Source organism: Protopterus annectens, chromosome 6.part0, assembly GCF_019279795.1.
Source record: "Protopterus annectens isolate FY-2018-M chromosome 6.part0, PAN1.0, whole genome shotgun sequence".
In the NCBI taxonomy this organism is placed as follows: Eukaryota; Metazoa; Chordata; order Ceratodontiformes; family Protopteridae; genus Protopterus; species Protopterus annectens.
This window is the reverse complement of record NC_056737.1, coordinates 1,861,743,670-1,861,758,943: the sequence shown is the minus strand read 5'-3', so window position 1 is coordinate 1,861,758,943 and position 15,274 is coordinate 1,861,743,670.

The following is a 15,274-nucleotide window of genomic DNA, read 5'->3' as shown; positions in this document are numbered from 1 at the left end:
AGGCCTTTAATCACCTGGGTCAGTTGTAAGGCTGCTCCTATGAAGGGACATCAACTTCACTATGCACCACTCATCAGGGACAGAACCACTAGCTAAACTTAAGTTAAGCAGTTTGAGGATTAGGTCTGCAAGGCTATACTTAATGCTATTAATTAAGCAGCTAGGTATATTATCAGGTCCCATGGAGGAAGTATTTTTAATCTTAGTTAGCACTTTCAGTAAATGATATTTAGAAATATTTAGGGAAATGAGGTACCCAGATATTTCATGGCTTTGAATAAAAGTCTCGGAGGTAAAACTGGCACTAAATTTGTTTGCAAGGATATTTTTAACACCTATGGGTTAAAATAAAAGGCATCAATATGAATAAATTCTAAGAAATGCATTGCATTGTGTTTAATTTGGTAACATAGTGAAAGAATGACTATTTAATGACATCGTTATTGCTCATGCATTACTGATAATTTACATCATTGTCCAGAAGATGAAATTCCTCAATTTTATAGTTTATTTATGTGTTTATTTTGGATCCTGTATAAAATTTCAGCATTTGGAGGATGTCTTTTTTCACAAAGAAATATTACATTAATTTGTCATTCTATCCATAAATAAAGTTAGGATAAACTGATCCGAGTTTTCAATGTTTTGATATCTATCATGCTTGCTATCAGGTTACCAAATATTGGCAATGTAGGAATACTTAGCATGAACAGTATGATATACATATATTGTTTTGCTTTCTTACTCAAAGATTCAGCATACCATTGTAGTTGGTAGCAAATTTTGGAATACAAGAAGGATAAATCTAGGGGGTACTTTCTTGGAGGGATTATAGCAAGATTGCCACAATATAGAGTTATTCACTGACCTATGGGGAAGAGAAAAGAAGGATTTAGTCATTTTTTCTCAAAATATATGGAATATATACCTTAATGATCATAAAAGAAAAGACATGGCCCAGCAGATATCAGAAAATTTAGCAGATGGTGTTGAAAAAATCCGGCAGAAAGTGAAGACAGTATTAATGGCTACGGACTTCCTGAACTGAGTACTAGAAGGCCATCTGCAGTCCACTGAAAAGTTCCAGAATGAAAGCCAAAATGGAAGAATTGAATAATGAAAAAGAGAGAAGAGCACCTGATGGTATACAAGGATAAGGGTCAAATTGCACTTACAGGAATTCAAGTAGGGAATATTAATAAAAACACTGCCTTAATACACTGATTCAAAAAAAAATGTGGGCCCATGTAAAGAACTAACCATAGAAACTGAAAACATTTGCCAGATGGGAATAAGTCCTGGGCCAAGGGAGAGCCCACAGATGTGCTCTGCAAGCTGAATTCATATTCAGTGAAGGAACTGATCTTAAATGAATCTAATGAAAACAAAATCAAAGGATTAACAAGCGGACATATTCAAATCCTTCCAGATTCTCGGTTAGTAATGGATGAATTAAGGAAAAAGGGAAGGGATATCAGACTACAGTACTCACTGAAGTTAACTGTAAACTTTGTGGGCATTTAATCTCATTTAAAAATACATGGGATGCCTGAGATTTCTGGGCAAATGTGGATAGCTACAGGAATGCAAGTTGGTCAAGAAGGTCTCTGTGGATGTATAAAAAAGAAAGTAGACTGGCTATCTCATAAATGGAAGCCTTCTTCTGAGTGTTGAAGGGGAACAGGATAAAACAGACATGGATTCTGAAAAGGACATAAGAAGCGATACCCAAAAAGTAATTGTAACAAGGACAGCCATGCTTGTAACAATTACTGCAAGAAAATACAACACACTACAGGAAGGAGGAAGGACCAAGATGTATTTTAATCTTAAGTAGATGGGTGAATAGTGGAGATCATTGCCAGCCAGATCCTAAAGGAAGATAACATCTAATCACAAAATCCAATCAGCACACAGTCAACCCAAGGAAACCATGGCTTGACCATGTTACCAAAACCATTTAAAAAACTTTTTTTGTTTATAGGAGCTTGTGTCTTTAAATGTAAGCTATTGTTTGGCGCCAAAATGGTTTTTAAATGTTTTTGGTAACATGGTTCGGGTTTCTGAAGAAGTCTGGATTATCAGACGAAAGCGCTTAACCTCTGGTGTTCGTTATTGTCGTTGGAACTATTTTGTCAAATTTTAATAAACCTTTTATATTCCAGGACAAGCCGTGGATTCCTTGGGTTGACTGTGTGCCGATTGGATTTTGTGGTTCGTCTTCACTATTCTGATTTTAAGTTGTTGAACATCTAAGACAGGAAGATCAAGAGACAAAACAGACAAAGCAAGGAAATAATCAGTCAACAAAAGCAATGAAGGAATGAATAAATATGCATGCAGGAGTGCTGCGGTAGCATTGTTGCCACACAGTAAGACGTTGTCCTGTTCGATTCTCAGCTAGAGCGTCTTCTGTGTGGAGACATGTGTGAATGGGCATACCTTTGTTGAAGGTTGTGCATCAGGGCCAGCAACTCGGCACATAAAAATGTACAGAGAATCATTAGCGGACCGGAGTTTTGCTGTGGCGACCCCTAACCGGGAAAAGCCAAAAGACACAACAACAGCAGGAGCATCAAAACAGTTTGGGAAAGTGGTAGAGAAAAGGAGATAAACTGATTATCCACAATACAGAGTGGAAGTCAACCCAATAAGAATGTACTGATGAAAGCAACAGTTAGACTGGGGAGACTAGATTAAAAGCTTGTGCTTAAAAGCCTGGGAAAAATCTGAATTGGATACATTAACAACAGGGAATATACAGCCTTCCAGGGCTATTTTAAAAGCAAGAAAATAATCAGGGAAGTGTCTCAGAAGAAAATATAATGGCACCATAACAATGTACATGCCACTATACAAGCTGTAACACAAGGCCACAAAGTAAGGGGTGACAGAGAAAAAAACTGACCCTCTATGGAAGGCAGGACATAATGCATTACTGTAATACATAATGCAGTGAGACACAGAGCATTTCAAAAGTATACTGCATTAATGCAACACGTTTAACACAAAACAGATATGCTAAGAATACTGAAACACTTATTTCACATTTATTGTCTCTACTTTATATTATTAATGCTATTTCTGCAAAACAGAACTTAAAGATTAATGGGAATGAATAATTAAGAGCCAGGATTACAAGTGTCCCAAACATCTGAACAAATAATTAAAATTAATTCTAACTAGGGATGTTGTTGAGCTGGGATTGAATGGGGAGTATTGTAGAAACAAACCTTGTGTTGTTCAATTTACCTGGTAGCAACATAAAAATGGCCAGGGATAAACATCATGGGGATGGAAGCATGTCAGATAGGGAAACAGGAAAGGGAATGAAAGGAAAAAGACTTGATAACTGCCAATACAAAATGGATAGAATGAGATGAAATAATGCCAGAGGAAGCCAAAAAGAAGTAGATAGTGTGTGAAAGAAAAGAATCACAGCCGATTCAGGAACAGAAGAGCAATGTGATGTACGTGCAAGGAGTCATGTGTACGCAAGCAGTCATAGGGTGCAGGAATGAGATGGGGACACTACAAGGATTCAGGATCATAGACAGGAAGTCAGAGATGAGGAAAAATCTGCTCTGGGTGGGGGCTGAAAAATGAATTAGGAGGATGAAGTAGGGGATGACAGAAAAACAGGGTTTTTTTCATGTGAATTGAGGCAATGAGCAATGATAGAATATATGGTACCTTGAATGAACAGCTAACAGGGAATCTAGTGGAGGGAAGCACAAAAAGAACTTAATAATTAGATTAGGGTATCAAAAACAGGGGTAAACAGTGGAGTAAGGGGTAAGTGGTGCAGAGAGCAGTGACTCCAGGACAGATGCAAGAGGAAAGGAGAGGAAGGAGAAGTAAAACTAAAAACAGATGAGGGAATAGAGGGACAGAGGTTTCATAGACCCTGATAGTGAGGGAGGTAGCAAAGGTTCTGCAGAGTAAAGGAGACAAAGTCATTTGGGTTAGATGAGAGTAGGGATCAAAGTCAAGGTCAGTAAGCCAGAGGGAGCAAGAAAACAGAAGGAAAGGGACAGGAAGGAGAAGGTAGACAGCTGAACAGGATGGAAGTATGGATACAGAAGTGAAAAAAAAAACACAAGGGAAGCATCCCTGTGCTAATGGATGAAAGGGGCAATCGTAAAAGTACTCAGAATGGAGGACAGCAAAAGGAAGGAAGGAAAGTGGAACAAAAGGGAGCTAAATAATGATAAATGTCAGTGGTAGTAAACTGAACTATCAGTGGACAACACACAAACAGTACATGGGCACCAAACTGCCAAAGGACAGCAAAGTCTGGCATATAGAGGAGATCCTTCTTGCTAACAACACACAAACAGGACATGGGAACCAAACTGCATAAGGGCAGCAATGTGTGGAGTATAGCGGGGATCCTTCATGCTAAGGGGAGGAGTGGAGCGAAATCAGAAAGAGGCACAGTCGTACTAGCCTGGAATGTAGGAGAACTGGCAAATCCCATCAAAAGAAGAAAAATATTCTGAGATGTACTTTTGAAGGGGTAGATATATATCTCTGATACAAAAAACAAAACTAAAATGAAGAGAAGGGAACAACTTGATACTAAAAGAAAACCTGACATTTGTAACAGACCACGTGAGGGGAAGAGAAAGGAGGTAGGGAATAGCGAATGGAGAAGGGAGGTTAGTTATATGGAAAAAGAAAATGGGGTGGGATGAAAAGTATGAAAGTTGTATGCACCGAATAGAGGTAGCCAGTGATTTCTTACTAATGTCTTCAAAATATAGGACAGATCAGTGAGGAAACATTTTTTGAATATACTGTTGAGAACTACAGTCTAGCTCTAAAGCTAGAGGTTGAGAGAGACGAGAAAGAAGGGGGTATAATGTGAAAAGACAAGATGAGATGAGAAAGGAGATGACAAAGGGGGATTGGTAGATGTGTGAAGGGAAATACATAGTAAGGAGAGGGAATATACCTTCACTAGGAAGAAGTAGAATCAAAACAGCTTATTAAGCTGATTTCTTGTGAGTAGAATATTCAAAGAAAGACTAAAGAAAGTAAAAATAAGACAGTACTTAGCATTGGACCATGCAGCACTCACATTTAAGGCATGTGGAGAACCAATAAAACAAGAATCTTGACAAGGGGGATGAGACAAAAAAGAAAAAAAAAAAAACAGAGGGAGTTGCAGGAGGAAGTCATGACAACAATGAAGGGCAATGAGCAAAACCAAGAAGCAATACAGCCCCAGTGGCGGGACAAGATAAAGCAGCAGGCTGGAGGCTGATAAGTCAAGAAGCAATGAAACATAGCAATAATGACCAGGATGGAGTAGGGCTTGTGTTTAAAGGTGTATAGACTGGAAGAGGAGGAGGTCCAAAGCACAAGGACTAGAGGAAGTAAGAATTCCAAAAAGAATGGAAGTAAATGCAGAAAGTTCCGTGTATGAACAAAGAAAAGAAAAGGTGCTGGCTTGCAGACTGAAAGCAAAGAAGAACAAGACTGAAATGAGGAAACTGAGAAGGAGTTATGGGGCAGTTATAGAAACAAAAAGAGTCATGTAGAAAGAAAGTGGACATTTCTTCCAGGATATGTATGCTGAAAAGGAGAATAAAGAAAGCCATATGAAAAAGGCATGATGGGGAGAAAGGATAGCTAGGGACAAAAAGGAAATGCTGTACAATTCAATTAGAATGGAACACATAATGAGGGCATTAGTTAAAAGAGGTGGGAGTGGTTATCCTATACACATTGCCAAAAATGGTCAAAGGGGGAATGGGAGATGTAATGGCTGCAATATTCAATTTTGGAAGAGAGATGGGTAGTTTTCAAACACTGTGAATGAAGCTAGAGCAGTAATGTTTCCTAAAGCCAGGGTTCAATAGCTGAACAAGATGTGCCTAAGTCAACAGCATCAATAACATTGATAAACAAAAGTGGTAAATAGCTAAGATCCTTGCTAGAAGAATGCAAAAACTCTTTCCAAAGTATACAAAAGAAAAGAAAGTAAGGCTCATGAAAAGATGAATCTCAGGCAACCCTTGATAGTAGGTGCTGAACTTCAAGTAGAGTCAGGAAGAGGGAGGAGTCAAGGATGCACGTATAATTCAACTGTCACAGTCTTTTATACAAAAAAATACATTTGGATTCATCAAAGCACCAGATAAGTAGACAATTTAAGAAGCATTCTATAAGCAGATTGAAGTCACGTACTGAGAACTGACATAAAAAATTAAGATCGATGACCATAACACGTCTTAAGTTTTAATACAAAGAGGAGCAAAGCGTCCAGTCTGGTGGACCCCAGCCATAAACAAGCTCTACAACAAAAGGAGGAAGCTACTACAAGATAGAGCAAAATCCTTGAAAGGTAAGACACCCTTGATCATTATAAGTAAAAAACTAAGAGCTCTCATAAAATCATCCAAGGCAAATTTTGAGAGAAAAATCGCCAAGGATTCAAAAGACAATCATAAGGCCTTCTTTAGCTATGTTAGAAACCTAGGAGGAAACTCCCAGATATGCTCAGAATTAGTTCAAAATGATGTGAAGATTACTGAACCTACACACATTGCCAACATACTGGCTGACAGGTTCAGTGCAAACTTCTTCCCCCCCCCAAAAGGAGAGATATCTATACCAGAGGATTGTAGCCCCCAAACATCTCCAACGCCCAGGTGAGAACTGCTCTCCAAAGCAAAAACACAGCATCCATGGGACCAGATGGTGTCCCCGGCTGTGTGCTCCATGAACTCAATGAGGAATTAAACCCGCAGTTAGGACAGCTGTTTAATCTTAGCCTCACCTCAGGATACGTACCCAAGGAGTGGCACACGGTGACTGTGGTCCCACTTCACAAGGGCGGTGCCTCCACCGACCCTGGAAATTACCGTCCCATTAGCTTGACAAGCCTTATCTGCAAAGCCATGGAGAGGATCATAATGGAACTCATAAATAAAGACATAGGGAACTTGCAGACTTTGGATCCAACCCAGTTTGGCTTTGTCAAAGGCAGATCATGCCTTTTAAACTTGGTTGACTTTTTCGAGACAGTCACCAAGGCCATTGATGAGGGAAAGGCAGTCCATACAGCCTACCTTGACCTGGCAAAGGCCTTCGACACAATACCCCACTCAGGTATCATCAAAAAACTCATCAGCTTGAATGTAAACCCATACATCACAAGATGGGTTGCAAACTGGCTAAGTGACAGAACCCACAGGGTCAGAGTTGCTGGAGCCATGTCAGACTCAAAGCCTGTCACAAGTGGTGTCCCACAGGGCTCAGTCCTGGGTCCACTCTTGTTCGGCATCTACTTTTCTGAAGTACAAGCAAACACAGGAGGGTTATGGCTGACAAAGTTTGCAGATGATTGCAAACTGGGCGCCATAGTCGAAAACACATCTGACACAGATATCCTTCAGAAGGGCCTCACAGAAACGGATAACTGGTGCCAGAGCCATGGCCTAAAGTTAAATGCCAAGAAATGCATAGTCATACCCTTCGGGAAAAACAAGGTTACCCCTAGCTACCATATAGGTAGCAATCCACTGAGCACAGAAGAAGTCATCAGGGATCTGGGGACCCAGGTTGACAGTAGCCTTTCGTTTGACACTCATGTTGCTAAAGTAGTTAGGAAAACTAGCATTACCCTCAGTTTTTTGTTACTTCTGCTATTTATGGTGGTCGATTTTTCTTTTGAGCCTTGCCTAAAAGTGGCACTATGGGGGTGGCAAGAGTCCTGACCAGCATTCGAAAGCCTAAGGGTGACAGGTGCAAGCCGTCTCTAGTGAAGCAGCGTGGCTTGTTGAGCATGTCATCCCAGGCTGACAGACACTGGATCTCCTTTGAATGACACCAGAAGCTTAGCTAATTGTTGAAACTGATATATTTTTTTCTTTATACCGTAGTATCATTCTTGGTGAGGGCAGGATGCTACTCAGGGTCTGGGTCATACTGACCTGGGTTATGTGATCAGAGATCTCTTCCATGTCTCTTTTCATGTAGTCCAGGGAGATACGGCTCAGGTCATTTACACCAACATGGACAATGACAGAGTCGTATTTGTACTTGTTCTGGAGTGACCTGAGTGCTTGTGTTATGTGGCGGATCCTGGCACCTGACAGGCAGCTAACAGTAACCTTCTCCTTGTTAAGCCTAGTGAGTGGGACATCAGTGTGCCTGACTATAGAGACAGCTATTACTAGTGTGCCGGGTATGTTATTTTGCCTTAAGGGCTATGATTGCATGGCACACTGGTTTTGTGAAGTATGTGTTTCATGGTTTGTGTTGGGAGGTGGAGGTTGCTTGGATGTCTGCTTTGGAGGTCTCTGCTGCTTTTGCAGATTTTTATTTAGAGCCTCCGAGTGTGTTTTTGTGTATTTATGTGTGTTTTTTGCCAGTGCTGGTTTCATAGGTCTGTGTGAGACTGGTGGTGTGATGCAAGTAATTCCCTTCTCCTCTCGACTGTCTGGTCCAGTCTTGGGTTGAGAGAGCTTAGCCTCCAGTTTGGTTGTATAATTGTATCTCTTGCATGTATTAGTGTTTAGTGGTAGGAGGAGAGGGTTATCTGTGTACATGAGGCAGTTGTAGCATTGCCTCAAAATGCCCAGATTCACTAGTTGGACCGGAGAGTACACCTGAAACTGCCCTTTGGACTTGCCTGGATAGGTACAGTGAGCTGTTTTACTGATTGGCTGGTAAGGTCATATAGAGATCCTTGTCCTTCTCCACAGTATAGGGGGGGGGATCTAGTGCTAGGGTTTATTAGTACTTGGTATGAGTTTTGAGCAAGTGCCGGGCTGAGAAGTGAATGGTTTGAGTGCTTAAGTTGAAAGTTTGTCTAATTCCAAGGGAAAATTGAAGAGTAGATTTTGTGAAGGTTATAACTTCTTTTACTCTTGAGATGATGCTTTACTGATCAAGTGAGTTACATGGAAAGCTTTCCTTACAATGGTTGACACATGGCAGTCAAAGTTAAGGTCACAGTCAACCTGTGATCCCAGGTCTCTTACCCCTTCATGGGTACTTAGGGTATTGTTGATGATCTGATACTGTGAAGGGGCACATAGTTTGTGCAGAAGTGAATGACGATGCATTTCTTTGCATCCAGTTTGAGACCATGACTAGTACACCAGTCATTGGCCTGTATGACACCCTCCTGGAGTATACTGACATAATTTGGGGATGCAATGATTGCACTTAGTTTGCAGTCATTGCAAACTTGGTCATCCACAACCCTTTAGTTTTGACCTGAACTTCTGAGAAGTATATATCAAACAGTAGGGGGCCCAGCACTGGCCTCTGTGGCACCCCACTAGCAACAGGTTTGCTGGTTGATGTGGAGTCACCCACTTTGATAGTCTGTGTCTGGTTTGTGACTCAATTGGCAACCCATCTTACAAAGAAAGGGTTTACATTCAGTTTGTTAAGTTTATTGGTAATGCCTGAATGTGAGATTGTGGCAAAAGCCTTTGCCAAGTCGAGGTATGCTGTGTGGACAGATATGCCCTCATCAGTGGCCCTGCTCACACTTTCAAAGAAATCCACAATATTTAACGGGTAGGATCTGTCCGCCACAGAGCTGAATTGAGTAGATATCTCTTGCCTTCATACTAGGGGTTGATTAATATGGGGAAAATTTGCTCTAGTCTCATACAGAGAATCATAATGGTTGGCAACACATGACTGAAAAGGAAACAGAAAAAAAAAACAGTGAATACCACAGACAGAGATTGAATGGGAAAATGGGTTATGGTATTAGAGAAGGAAAGAGAAACAGATCCAGGCAAGGCAGACATTTTCAAGCATGGAAATGAACAAGTACAAAAGTAAAAGAAAGTTTCAGAGAAAAAGTTGCAGAATGCACCAAAAAATAAAAAATAAAAGGTGCCCTGTTGGAGAACCTATGATTAAAGAAGGAGATATGACAAGGAAAAGAACTGAAATTAAGGAGATGGAAGTAGAAAAGAAGATTATGACTCGGGCTGAATGAGCAAACCTTAAATAGGTGCTGATGAAAGGGAAGGAGGAAGAAATAATGGTATCTTCTAACAAAGATTGTCTGAAGATGTGGGTAGCAGATGAGAGAAGATGGCAACAGAGAAACGTGATGGAAAAAACATTGACAATGGTAGGGAAAAACATCAGGAGGAAAGGCATAGGAGACAAACAAGGGGAAGACCATAGAGGGGGTAATATGGAAAGGAAAAGGCTTAGAGGGGGATCTAAAATGACATAGACCAGGACATGGTAGACATAGAAATGAAGGTGAAGGAAGAAAGGATGAGAAATGGAGATGGAGTTTAGGAGAAGACAAGGACAAGGATGAGAGAGACCATTATATTAATCTAAACATGATGCCTGCAACTCCCGATCCTGCCCAGATAGTGCTACACACCATTTAGACTGACCTGAGAGAGACAGAGACATATAGACAGAGAGAGAGAGAGAGAGAGAGAGAGAGAGAGAACAAAGACAGACTGAAGTGAGAGACAGTGAGAGACAGGACCCACAATGGTGTAAGTGTGGTACTAGGCTAATTGAAGTAAGAGGGATGAGCTGAGGGCAAGACGTTTTGGAGATGCAGAAGAGGACTTGATGTGTTGACCACATACTCTGGGAGTGCTGCTTGATAAAACACAAATGGAGATAGTAAGGGAATGCAGAAGCATATGGAGGGAAGATATCAAAATATGCAGTAACTATTGATACTGAGGTTAGAAGCCTACCAAGATAAGCTAGAAAGAACAAAATATGCATTGCTGAAAACTGGAAAGGGGAAGACAAAAAAGGGAAGTGGGTGAATAAAGAGCAACAACCCTGTGAGAAAATATCATGCACACCAGAAAAAAATCATATGGGAATATAATCTCAGGAAAAGGAGGGGAAAGAAAAGGAAAGAATGTTGGTAAACTGAGAACAGGTAAATTAGAGATACACAAGTCTTTCCCTAGTTAACCAACTGAAAAGTATGGTATTAGGTAACAAACAGGAAAGATACAAGACTGTAGGATGATTGGTGGGTTAGAATTAATGTTGCAAGAAGAAGCAGAGAATATTAAATGTAATAGGACTAAACAGATGCACTTTCAGGTGTGTAATAATATGGCCTATGAATGTGCAGCAGGAAGCAGAATATGGAGGAATAATAGAGGAATTTTAAAGAAACAAATGAAAGATGATTTGGTGGAGGGGATTAAGGGTATGGGTGCTAGCTGTGTATATGAATATGATAAACCAGTGCTTCATTTAGAGTGCATCTGTTAGCCATTAATGGCACTCCAATGAATATATACTTTATGTACTTTGACATTGTTGAAAATTCAATAAAACAAAGATTTAGAGCAACAAGACACACCGATATTTTTTTCATTTTTAAGGGATTTAGACATTTACCATGTCAGCTTTGGGTACGAATGCATAACAATGGAGTGGGCATTTATATATTCATTTATCTATCTATTTAACTGTCTACTTAAACATTCAGTTCATCAGCGGGTAAGAACAGTGAATCTTTCCATTCTACTACCAGTAATTTATTCCAGTTAATAATAACACAAAGTATGAAGAAATTGGAGAAGCACATTGAGGAAATACTTCTATTAATTAGTATACAAAAGAAGTTGAATATTTTTCTTCCAAATGGGCTATCATCATCTTAGGCTGATGTGATCTTAGTTTGAAATCACGTCATAAGATGGTAACTCAGTAGTCATCTGCCTTCCCACCATATCCACCACACACATAAACACAAAAACACACACACAAGCACACATGCATGCATGCACGTACACTTTGTACTGGAGTGTCACTATTTGAAAATAAATTCAAGTAACTGGAGTCAACACTCTTCTGATCTTCCCAGTAATTAATATGAGAGTGTCAAATGCAATGACACTAACACTAAAACAGAAACAGCAGTCTGAATAGCAGGTGCCCTATAATAAGATTTCATAGGAGAATATGTGCCCACCAGTTTGTCAAAGATAAATTTTGTGAAAGTGGTGGCAGGAGATGATACTGTGGAGTATGGTGTTCCATGTTTGATATTCTTCTCACCCTTAGTCCTCATTTATGGGAAACAGAGTAAATTTCTAGGCCACACAGTATACTAATCCCAGCATTCATTGTGGTAGATCTGTACTGGCTTGTGCAGTGTCGTTAAATGATTTTCTTACTCAGGTGGTAAGGTGTCATTGAAAAAGTAAAACCATGCAGCTGTGTTCAAAGAGTCTTTAAATGATTTTCATTTATGTTATAGCTTGTCTAGAAACACTGACATTTTATAGTTTAAGATATGGCCAGTTAGTTCTCAGATTCTGATAAAAAAGTCACTAACATCATTCAGCTTGTTAATAAGCACACATGATGTATATGCATGTTTAGTAGTTATTTATTTCCATTTGACAAGCAAAGAGAGAGCCCCCCAACACACACACACACACACACACACACGCAGACACAAACACACACACGCACACGCACATGCACACGCAAACATGCACACGCGCATGTACACGCACACATGCACATATAGCAGACTGCAAGAGTTTTGGTCCTAACAATAAATCATACCAAGTGAGTCCTGAATTTAAAGTGGACCCTTAACTTAAACATTCCAACTGTCAGATGTGGTATAAGTCTGCAGTCATGACTTAAGCAACTAAAACAATCTGGCAGAAACATATTGTGCATCTTTAATCAAATACCTTGGAATAAATTGGCTTGTTGCATTTCATATTCTAAATGTCACTAAAAAGAGCTGATGGTGACTGAAACTCTTAATACAAGCTGCAGTGTAAGAGAGGTGCACATCATTTTTCAATATGATAAAATGGCTTCTTTTTGTCATAGTGTAAGGTTCTGTGCTGCCATCAGCTTATAATGCTGCTATTGCTCCATTTGTTCCTTAGCGTGCCTGGTATGACCCCTCAGGCTAAGACATCCCTATAGGTAGCTTAGCAAGGACATGTATCTTGAAGAGGAGAATCAGGCAGCATTACATACACTGTCCCACGTGCTGCAGGATTTATTTGTATGTCAGAAGTTGGCAGAGCTGCTGACATTACATCCATTACCATACATAACATTAGAAAGGTACAATCACTCACCCCCCCCCACCCATAGCCGGCCTTAGGCATAGGCCAGCTAGGCAGCTGCCTAGGGCGCCAGTCTAGTAGGGGTGCTTTTCCACTATTTATTCGGTGTAGGTAGACCAGGATGGGGGCTCTGGGTGGTGTGGTGTTGGGTGCCATGGAGCCCTTTTGCCTAGGGCACCAGTTGACCTAAGGCATCTCCTGCCAGTTTGCTGAGTTTAAATAATCTGCTGCACAGTTACAGCACTACCCCTATCACCAGGGATATGTCAGATCACTGTCAGATGCCCATCTATTAAAGAGTTAGCAAGCCAAAAGAAACAGCTACTCTAATGCCTGAGTTGCTAGTTAAACTCGGGTCATCTTGGTTGTAATCAGGCATCCATCCATCTCTCTCTCTCTCTCTATATATATATATATATATATATATATATATATATATATATATATATATCTATGTCCCTGACCACACCACAGCGCTGAAGCTACAGTTGTTTATTTCCTTTCCTTTTAACCTGTAAAGTCAAAAGGTGTTTAGAAAAATGCCCTCCCTTACATGGACATCTGCATAAAAACCTTGCTATTACCCATTTATTTTAACTCAAGGACACTTAAGACTTATTCTACTATAAACATCTAAAGCATTAATGCAGTATCACTCCAGTGCCAGGTCGGGCAATGGCAGGATCAGGAACCAGACTGTAAAGTATGGTGTTCTAATCTCTGAAAAGGTTCCTCGTCCAGAATGAGAGGGTAAAGCAACTGAAGGAGGAAGGACAGTGACTGCACTGCACAAAGTAAATGCAAACAGAAAAATGAGACCAGTATCTAATGTAACCACGCAAGCTTTTTATCTGAGTTACCCTTTTCATCTTCTGTCAGTCTTTTTTATATCTTAATTTATACCTCTGCATCCGCAGAAGCTTAATCCTTTCATTAGCACTGATTGCACACTTCCTAAACCTTAGCCTTGTGACTAGATGGATATATAGTAAAGCAGGTCTTTCATCATAGCACTCTTGCCTCTGTAAGTTCCAAGTCATTAAGTGAGACACTGTTTTGCAGAAGTAATGTGGGACATGGGCCAACATTATTTTATATTACAGTACGATTTTATGCAGATCATTTTTATCACAAGGACAGTGCAGCTAAAGATAATCATGGCCAAATTACATGAACTATCTAGAAGGTGATTTTGAGTCAGCAGACATTTTTTTACATATTTTTATATTACACTGCCAGCTATCTTGGTAAAGGTATAAGGCTGAGTTCAAGAGGCAATACCTTAATGCAGAAACAGCTTGTTATGATTTATGAGGTTTGAATATCAGACTGATTCTTTGTCACTACATAAAGGTCAGTAATCAGGGAGTAAGTTTCACTGTAGTGCATTCATCTACTAGTTCCTGTCTCCTACCTGCAGAGTATTTGTCAGAGTAGAACCTGAAGTGTTATAAACTGAAAGTCTTCACTTACAATAGCAATTTCAAATGTGGGTTAATTATTTCTTTATCATTCATTCATTCATTCATTCATTCATTCATTCATTCATTCATTCATTCATTCATTCTTTAACTGGGTTAGTCCAAATATGCCACTGTCATATCTCTCAACTCTCCAGATTTTTGCAGAATGTCCAGATTTTTGCCTCATATTTTTGCTCTATTCTTCATAAAAAATGTATTCTTTCTGACAAATCACTGGGATGATCTGAGGATTAAACTCACTAATTAATGACATTAATTTCAGTTTCATACTTCAGATCCCCCAGAACATGTATATTAACACAAACCCTGTTACTCTCACAACTTTCTACATTTATAAGATCAATATTTAAAATGTATCCCTATTTAGGCCTTTGCCCCCCCCCCCCCCCATTTTGTCAGGCTTTGTCCAGATTCCTTGCACTAAGAGATTGAGAGGTATGGCCACTGGTTTATTTTCAAAGGAAATATGATGTAATCTGGTCAGCCCACTAGGGAAATGATCTTACTCTGTGATAGGAGATACCAGGGAGTACTTGTTGGCTGTTAATTGGAATATTCTAGCGAGCCTGTGGAGGTGAAATCTGAAAATAATGCCTGTGTGTAAATGAAAGTCTCAGTGCTGTCCAGCTAGAAGATGAGAATCTTATTTTGAGTAAAGGAGGCTTGGAGGCCAAGACTTGCAAATGGTTGATAAGAGTTCCTGATTCA